Source organism: Benincasa hispida, chromosome 1 (assembly GCF_009727055.1).
Source record: "Benincasa hispida cultivar B227 chromosome 1, ASM972705v1, whole genome shotgun sequence".
In the NCBI taxonomy this organism is placed as follows: domain Eukaryota; kingdom Viridiplantae; phylum Streptophyta; class Magnoliopsida; order Cucurbitales; family Cucurbitaceae; genus Benincasa; species Benincasa hispida.
Window position 1 is genome coordinate 19,345,172 of NC_052349.1, and position 8,264 is coordinate 19,353,435.

The 8,264-nt window shown below is 33.3% G+C and overlaps 1 long non-coding RNA gene across 3 annotated transcripts; it reads left to right on the forward strand.

Annotated features, from left to right (window-relative positions):
- Window positions 1-2,119: 2,119 nt before the first annotated feature.
- Window positions 2,120-6,831, forward strand: LOC120073878. 3 transcript variants are annotated; one of them, XR_005480834.1, is made up of 6 exons: window positions 2,120-2,358; window positions 2,428-2,655; window positions 2,783-3,347; window positions 4,948-5,056; window positions 6,279-6,484; window positions 6,573-6,831. It is a non-coding gene; the product is annotated as an uncharacterized LOC120073878 (long non-coding RNA). The 3 variants fall into 3 exon arrangements; XR_005480832.1 differs by having other exon boundaries at window positions 2,552-2,655; XR_005480833.1 differs by having other exon boundaries at window positions 2,552-2,655; window positions 3,301-3,347.
- The last annotated feature ends 1,433 nt before the right edge of the window (window positions 6,832-8,264 follow it).

An 8,264-nucleotide genomic window follows, 5' to 3' on the forward strand; every position in this document is an offset into this window, starting at 1 on the left:
GCAAAACATGTTTCCATTCACCCTTATACTATAACGCTTATAATATAAAGATGATGCATGAAAATGCTTACCGCATGCATAAATATAACTCTTATATTTCATGATGCATGCACATGCTCTCTTGTAATTTCATCATGCCATATTATTACACTTATAATACATGATGCATGAATAATTGTACAACCTAAGGTGGGTTTCAAATCTATATGTCATACAATATGCCATATAAATCATATACATCTCATGTATATTAAACAAAAGTTGATGAACCAGGATAATTTACCTCAAATCCCTAAAAACAAAAGCTAACTATTACAAATGCAAAGAGTCACCGGTTCAAACAGGCGAACCGGGTTTTGAACCGTCCGGTCGAAGTTCGTGTCTCCACTAATCGTGTACCAAACTTCCTCGGATCGTCTATATGAAAGAATAAACACTTTACTAAATTGTTTACCCATGCTTCTAGAGCTAAATGATCGTTTAGCAATGATCGTGTACCTTTTACCATGCGATGAAGCATGAGGTACGCGATCATGCAGCACGTGATGCATAACGCAATCTTTAAATGATCGTCTAAACGACAACAATGCGATGAAGCATGATCGTTAAGTGAGCGTCTAAGTATCATACATCGCGTGATCGTGTAGTCAGTAAATATGCAATGAGGCATGCTAACTACACGATCATATAGTACCCACATCTTTTATTAAATGATGAGCATCATATACTCACATTCGATCGTCTACCTCTAGTGTCTATGCGATTGGGCAACCAACACTACGCGATAGAACAAATACTTTACCCCATAGTTTAGTATTAGCTAAACGATTATTTAGAAAATACTACACGATCACATAGAAAAATCTATACGATCGTTTAGCTAAATCCCAATGATCGTTTACCTGAGGCAACACGATACAACCAACTCTTGTTCTTCTTCTTCGCTGAGAACCGCATCTTCATGCTTCAAAACTTCATCACGAACGACTCGACAAACTCAAACTCTTTGAATTACAGACTTGATTATATGTTAATTATGCCCAAAAACACAGGGGCCTTTACAAATTAACACTTTGTAATTTAAAGAAAGCTTTAAACATAGGCAATTAACTCGTAAACATTCATCAACGCCATCCACAAATGCATTTAACAATTAAACGCAATGCAGAAAACCCACCACGACTGTAAAAGAAGTTCAAAACAGAAATGAAATTTAGAATATCAGAACAACTTGGCTCTGATACCAATTGAAGGAAATCGGACATGAGAATTTCCATGAGCAGCGGTATGATCATTCCAAATTCCATTCGTATTTGAACATACACAATTACAATCAAGAAACGGAAACATACAGGCTATGCACAAAACGAAATTACAACATGCTTTACAATAAGATCAAGGGAAAGACTATCATAACTTTGAAGACTCATCTTCAAACACCTTCGATCATGAACGCTCGAACAATCTCCAAGACTACAACACACGAACACTCAAACACAGTGATCGCACACTACTACAAAATCTACATTACTTGACACTTGTAGTTTTAAATTACTTGACGTTTTTTTGAAAAAAAAAAACATCAAGTAATGTGATTTTGGACAAGAAAAGGTTAAGTAAAAGGGTTAAAAAAGTGGAGATTAATGGAATGTTTCAGATATTTTCACGTGAACCTTTACTTGACACATTTTTCGTGTCAAGTAATATAAGGTCTTATTTGACACGTTTCACGTGTCAAGTATAAGAAGCTCTTACCTGATATTTTTTTCGTGTCAAGTAAAATATATAAAAAAAATTTGCCTAATAATATTTTTTTTGAATAAATGACGCTTGATGCTTGCAACTTTTAGTTACTTGATGTTTTTATGGAAAAAATGTCAAGTAATATGTGGTATTTAAGAAAAACGTCAAGAATAATGAAAAAAGGCAGAGATTGACGAAATTTTTTTGGATTTCTTTCGTGCTGATATAAAACTTGACGTTTTAAAAACGTCAAGACTTTTCGTAATTTACTTGTCACATTTTGAATGTCAAGAATAATTTTATGTTTAATTAAAACATTAAAAATATCAAATAGGGCACTTAATTGTTTTCATAACCTTTTATTTCCTCTCTTTCCCTGAAAATTTTCATTTTCCCTCTTTTTCAAAGCCCCTCATCTTCATCTTCTTTGATTCTCTCTTCTCTTCGCCCCTGCATAACCTCGACGCATACAACAGCAACAATCTCATCTGCGTGATCGTTTCTGAGGACATTGGTTCCGGCGTCTCTCTTGCTATCTCAACTCTCTCCCACATCTCCTTCCAGTGTGTCTATCTCTTGATTTCTTCTTCTTCCAACATTTGCGTTTCTTCCATGGTAACTCTCTCTTTCGCTCTCGAGTTCTCCTGCTCTCACAGTTTTTCTCTCACTTTTTATTTTGCACAGATTGCCCCAACTTTCCATAAGTACCATCACCCATATCGATGGACGCTTATACGACTTATTGTTAGGGCTTTTGTTAAGTTTTTAGCATCCACGACCATTAGACTTCGAATATTTTTGCCTTCAGATTCAAGAGTTGGAAGGTTATTAGCACGTTCTCCAGCAAGCGTTTGAACATTTTAGCATACTTAGTATGTCCCACAACCTACATGGAATTAAGCCTTTAATTAGGTATAATATTTTATCTTTCCTTTTGTTTTCGTTGTTGTTACCCTTCCTTTTCTGATGGTTGATTTTAAAGTTTTATATCTCTTTTTTTTTTTTTTAAAGATTCTTGATTTTGTCCCATAACCTACAGAGAAAAGGATTTTTCTTTGGGCATTGATGAGAATGGCCTTTCGATCGTATGTTATATTCAGTGAATGAAGTGATAATTAGCTACGAGGAAGGCAAGTAGAAAAGGGAAATAATAATGGGCAACTACCATTGCTGAAGCTTGTTGAAGGATTTATTGTTGTTAAAACCAAAATGGGAATGATAAAGTGGAAGAAACAAATGTCGAGAGGGATAGATGAAAGTAGAGTGTGTGGCTAGTGGGCTACAGAAAGTTGAAACGGAAACTGCATTGTCTGACTGCTTAATTCCAAAACAGACGCTACAGGCACCCACGCTAAAAACAACACTATCCCCTCGATTTGGTGCAACAAATCTGTTCCCTTGAATAGTCTGGCATCTATGAAGCTTTTATTTTTATTTGTTACATCATAAGTTTGCACTTTAAAGTTCAATTTTAAAAAAAGTAACTCAAGTTTAGTTCAAGGATGGAAATAGATGTCTCAAAACCAACCATCTTATTTGCTTTTATCTCAAGTGCAGTGGTGTTGCTGTGATCATCGAAAAGGTGCCCGGATATGAAGAGTATGGTAATTGTCCACAATAACATCACTTTCTGCATTGCTTTTAGTTATTTAATGTTTAAACTTTAAAGTAATAATTTTTGTTTTGGGTTTTATGTCCTAAAACTCGCAGTTTGTAAAATGATAAACATTTTCTATCATCAATAAACTTATTATTGATTTCATAAATTATTTGAAAGTCTAGATCCAATAAACTAAGACCCATGACTATTGCATGAGTACTTGAACTTTATGTGGAGACATAAGAGTGAATCAGATTCGAGTAAATAGTCAAAATGATCTATGGTACATGAATAAGATTGGATACCTTATTCTGGTAACATCATTGGATGTGACCTACCCTGTTGTTACAAAGAGTTGTAAAATGTTACATACGATGTGATCCTAATTCGTACATATTATGACATGAAGAATGGGGGCGTCTTATGCAATGAGTTTGCATAAGATCGGATCAAGAAATAAGTCACTCTTACTTTATAACGCTGTTTACTGTATAAGATTGACTATTTCACCTAGATGACCTAGGTAACTCGATCTTAATCCTGAGCTAACTATGAACTCCTGTTTATTCGAGATTGCCCTTAGATTTGCATAAGTGAGGGTTGGCTCAACAGCGTCGGCTCAATAAGACTCATTTCAGGGGTAAGACCGAATAGATAGCTGAGAGAGTTTGGTTTAGTGATTGGATCACAAACCAGTTTTTCATTAGAGGATCAGTAGGAACTTGAGGAATAAGATATATTCTCGGGGGTAAAGCAGATATTTGACTCAGGCATTATTACGAACAACCTGTGAATGGTCAACTTACTTATTATGATTAAATCATGTGGACATAATATATCTATAGTGAGGGGAGTGCAACTATGGACTTTAGTGGAGTGACTCATTAGTTAACGAATGAGGATTAATATGGTCTAATGAGTTTAGCCAATTAAACTCAGATCCTTGGAGCCCATGATCTGTAGGTCGCGAGGTCTCCCTACTAGCTCATAACGGACTAGCTTTAGAATAGTGTGATAAGTAGATTTGAAACATTCAAATTAGAATTAAGGGAATTAGTAATTATATGAGATATAATTATGTATTTAATTTGAGAATTAAACGAAATAGGAGAATTTATATTTAAATATGATTTAAATATATAAAGATAGATGTGTGTTAAAATTAATTTGATATTTGATATTAAATTAATTAAGTTTTATTTAAAAAATAATTTATGAAATTAATTTTATAAAAATTTTCAGTTCTAAAATCAAAATGGTTTTTAAGTATAAAATTTTGATTTTGAGATAAAATTGAAAAATTGAAAAATATAAAATCAAAACACAAATGGAAAAACTTGGGTTTCCATTATCCATCTTCTACTTGTCACACAAAAGTCATCACTATTGCCTTGTGTAACTCCAAGCATGAGCTGCAACTCACGCAACTCTCTTCCTTGCATGATGGTCGGCAATATATTGAAGAGTTTGGAGTAAATTTCGGGCATGCAATCAAGAGAGAATTTTAAAGAAAATTCGTGTTGAAGAAAGAGTTCTTCAACCAGATTATTGCTGTAAGCAATTCTCCTTCATCCCTTGATTCAAGTTTGTTTTGAGTCTCACAGCTCAATCTAGAGTACCAAGAGAATAGTGGGGAAGATCGTGAGAAGGTCTGTAATAAGATTCGGAGAAGATTGCAACTAAAGAACAAGCTTTGAAGAAGTTCTGCAAGAGGTATGTCATGAAACTCACTTGTTTTCTGCAAGAGCATGCTTTGTATTTTTCCAAAATTAATGAATTAGAGTGCTTAAATGATTCTTGTTGCTTCCGCTGTTGCTGATACATTCCTACATTTCTTATGTTACTTCATAAGTTTTATCAACCTTATGGTCAGTTTGGTTTCATTTCAATCATGGTTAGTCTCTGGACATGTAAAGTTAGAAAACACATTTGGTTCTAAACTTTTATGAAAGGAATAATAAAGTCTCTATACTTTAATTGGTAATAACTTAGTTCCTTTACTTTCAAATTTGTAACAATTTAGTCTCTAAACTTTTATGAAAGTGACAATTTAGTCCCTATACAATTTGCAGGTCTATGGTTATTCTAGTTGATATTCTTCTTCATGTCCTTTTGATTGGGTGTTTCTCTGTGGTTATTTTAGTTGATAATGCTTTTTTTGTCGATGATTTTAGAAGGGAAAGTGTTTAGGAATTTATGTGTAGTTTAAAAGTTTTAGATGGTAGAGCTAGCTAGATATATGTTGTTTTTTCTATATTTCATTTCTTCAATTTCTCTCGGTGACCATTTATTGTAGTGTTGGCAAATGTTCAATGTCCGTGGGGCTTTTGTTTTAGGAAGAAATTCATCTTTCACCTTTTATTTGGCTTATTGAGTCAATTTTAGTTTTGAACTTACAATTTAATTTGTAATGGAGCTGTTCAAGCACGGGCTTCGCTCTATCTCGTCGGATCTACACTCCATCTTGCTAGAATCTTGTATTTTTAGATAAGGTTTTGGTAAGTTTTGATTACTTCAGTGGGTTTCTTGGATATTTTTGAATACCCATAAATGTTTTTTTACCCAAATTGATTGATGCTTTTTATGATTCGACTTTAGATTCTAGATTTGGAGAGCATTAATGTGCTGTCCAACAGGTTGATATCAATTTCAGTAAGATTTTCAATAAGCATATTAAGTATATTTTGTTTGTTGTTGGATATTATTATGATTTGGTAAAATTTCTATGTAGTTGATTAAGTTTTTGCAAGATTAACATATTTTATAGTATGTTGAACTTAGACTTGTTGTGCTACTACTTAGTTATGAGAATGAGTGTTGCGTGCTACTACAAATATGAAAGCTAACTTTGCTTGAGTTTTTTATTTTTATTTTTATTTTTTTTGTAAAGTTTATTTCATTCTTAATATTATACTATACACTTTGGCGAATGTAGAGCAAGGACCATTTTTCCAGTGTCAAAAGAATTTGCAAAAGACTCGAAAAATCACATTCTGGAAAACAATAAAGGCAAGTATAAGAGCATTAAAAAAAATTAATCGAATGATGTTTATTTAGTACATCTGTATGATATGTTTTAGTTATGTTATGAAGTATATGCAAGAAATCGTGACCAAAGAGAAGAATATTATCACAGATGTGGTATGTCTTCAAACTACTTATATATATTGTAACATTATAAATTGTATAAATAGTAAATAAATATATATTTGATTTTTATGTTTTATAGATTGATACGAGGAGTTCGTACTCGCAACTTGAATTGGATGAAGTACGCGTGGAATGGGCTGAATATTTAGGTCGTTATATCTGATGGACTTCCTATAAATTTTGTATATGTGGCTACATGAGAATGCCGAAAACCCTTTTTATAAAAATGTTTTGTTAAGTTATTATAGGTTATATACTTCAAAGAAATGTGTGATGGATGATAGAATTTTAGTCTTGTGATTTTTGAAATATATAGTACATATAGTTTGGTCTTGTAATTTTGCAATTATCATATATTGGGGAGGGTTGATAGAGTATATATTTGTTGGGATTGGTGTCCTAATTCTTTCGAAATCTTGTTGTTTGTAATGATACACATTGTTTTATGAATAAAATAACTATTATTTCATTCTGACATTTACTCATATTCAATAAACAAAGCTCCATGATTATCTTATATAAACTTAAATATGTATATGCGATATACAAATAGATCATGCCTTAAGTGATAACCTAAATAGGTCTGTAGTATAAGGATTAAGGGGATACCTGATTTTGGTGACACTACGGATACGACCTGCTTTGTAGAGATTTGCAAGTGTTGTAAACTACTACAGATGGTAGATCCTGACTATTCATGTAGAGACATGCGTGGGGGGGTGTCCAAGTTTGTAAAAGATCGGACCACGAGATGACTAGACTCTGTATATAAAGACTTACATCTCACCTAAACGATCATAGGTGACACGACCTCAATCCTAAGTGTTTTGGGAACTTCGGTTTTTTAGATTGGTCAATTGATTAGTATGGGTGAGAGTGGTCAGATTGTCAATTCAACATGCCTACCATTTTGGGAACTTGTCTGATTTGGGAGCTGGACACTCAATACATAAGATGGAAGTCACTCCTTCCTCGAAGCAAAGGTAAGTAAAGAGATTGCTCTCTTAAGGGCTGATTTCGGGGCTTGAACATAGTGGCCACAACTTCTCTTTGAAAGAGAGAACTCAGTCATAATAAAACTATGAATTATGTTCATTAGAAGATTCAATGGTACTTAAAGAGTTAGATGTAACTATAGGGGCATAATGATTATTGGTCGAGCTGTACTTACGAGCGATATGTGAAGGATTATCGTGCTGTTGATTGATTAAGATGGACATGTAATATATCTGTGGTAAGGAGAGTATAGTTGTCGGTCTTTAGTGGAGTGCATGGCAGTTAATGGATGGTGGATCCCATGACTACAGAATTTAGTCAGTTATTCATGTACTGTTGGAGCTTCGAGCTACAAGTCCATAAGGTCCCTTTGGTAGCTCAATGGATTCAAGTTGAGGATCAGTTCTTAGTATTGATTTGAAATGTTCAAATTGACAAGAGGTAATTTGATTATATATGATATAATCAGTATGGTGTATGAGATACATCAAGTAGAGGATTAATATAAATGAGATTTACATTAAGTGCCATGGAAAAGAAAAAGAGCTATGGTTTATATGTTTCATGAGATGAAATATTAGAACTATAGGTTATAAATATATTATGGTAAGTTGGTTATCATTTATATTTATAATAATATATTATTGGATAATTATCTCTTTTTCTCTAATAACCAATTGAGTGGGAGGTTATTGGTGGTTTCATGGTAACCGTGAGATAAAATGAAAATTGTTTTCCTAATGTTAGTAAGATTGACAAAAGAAAAGATTTGCAA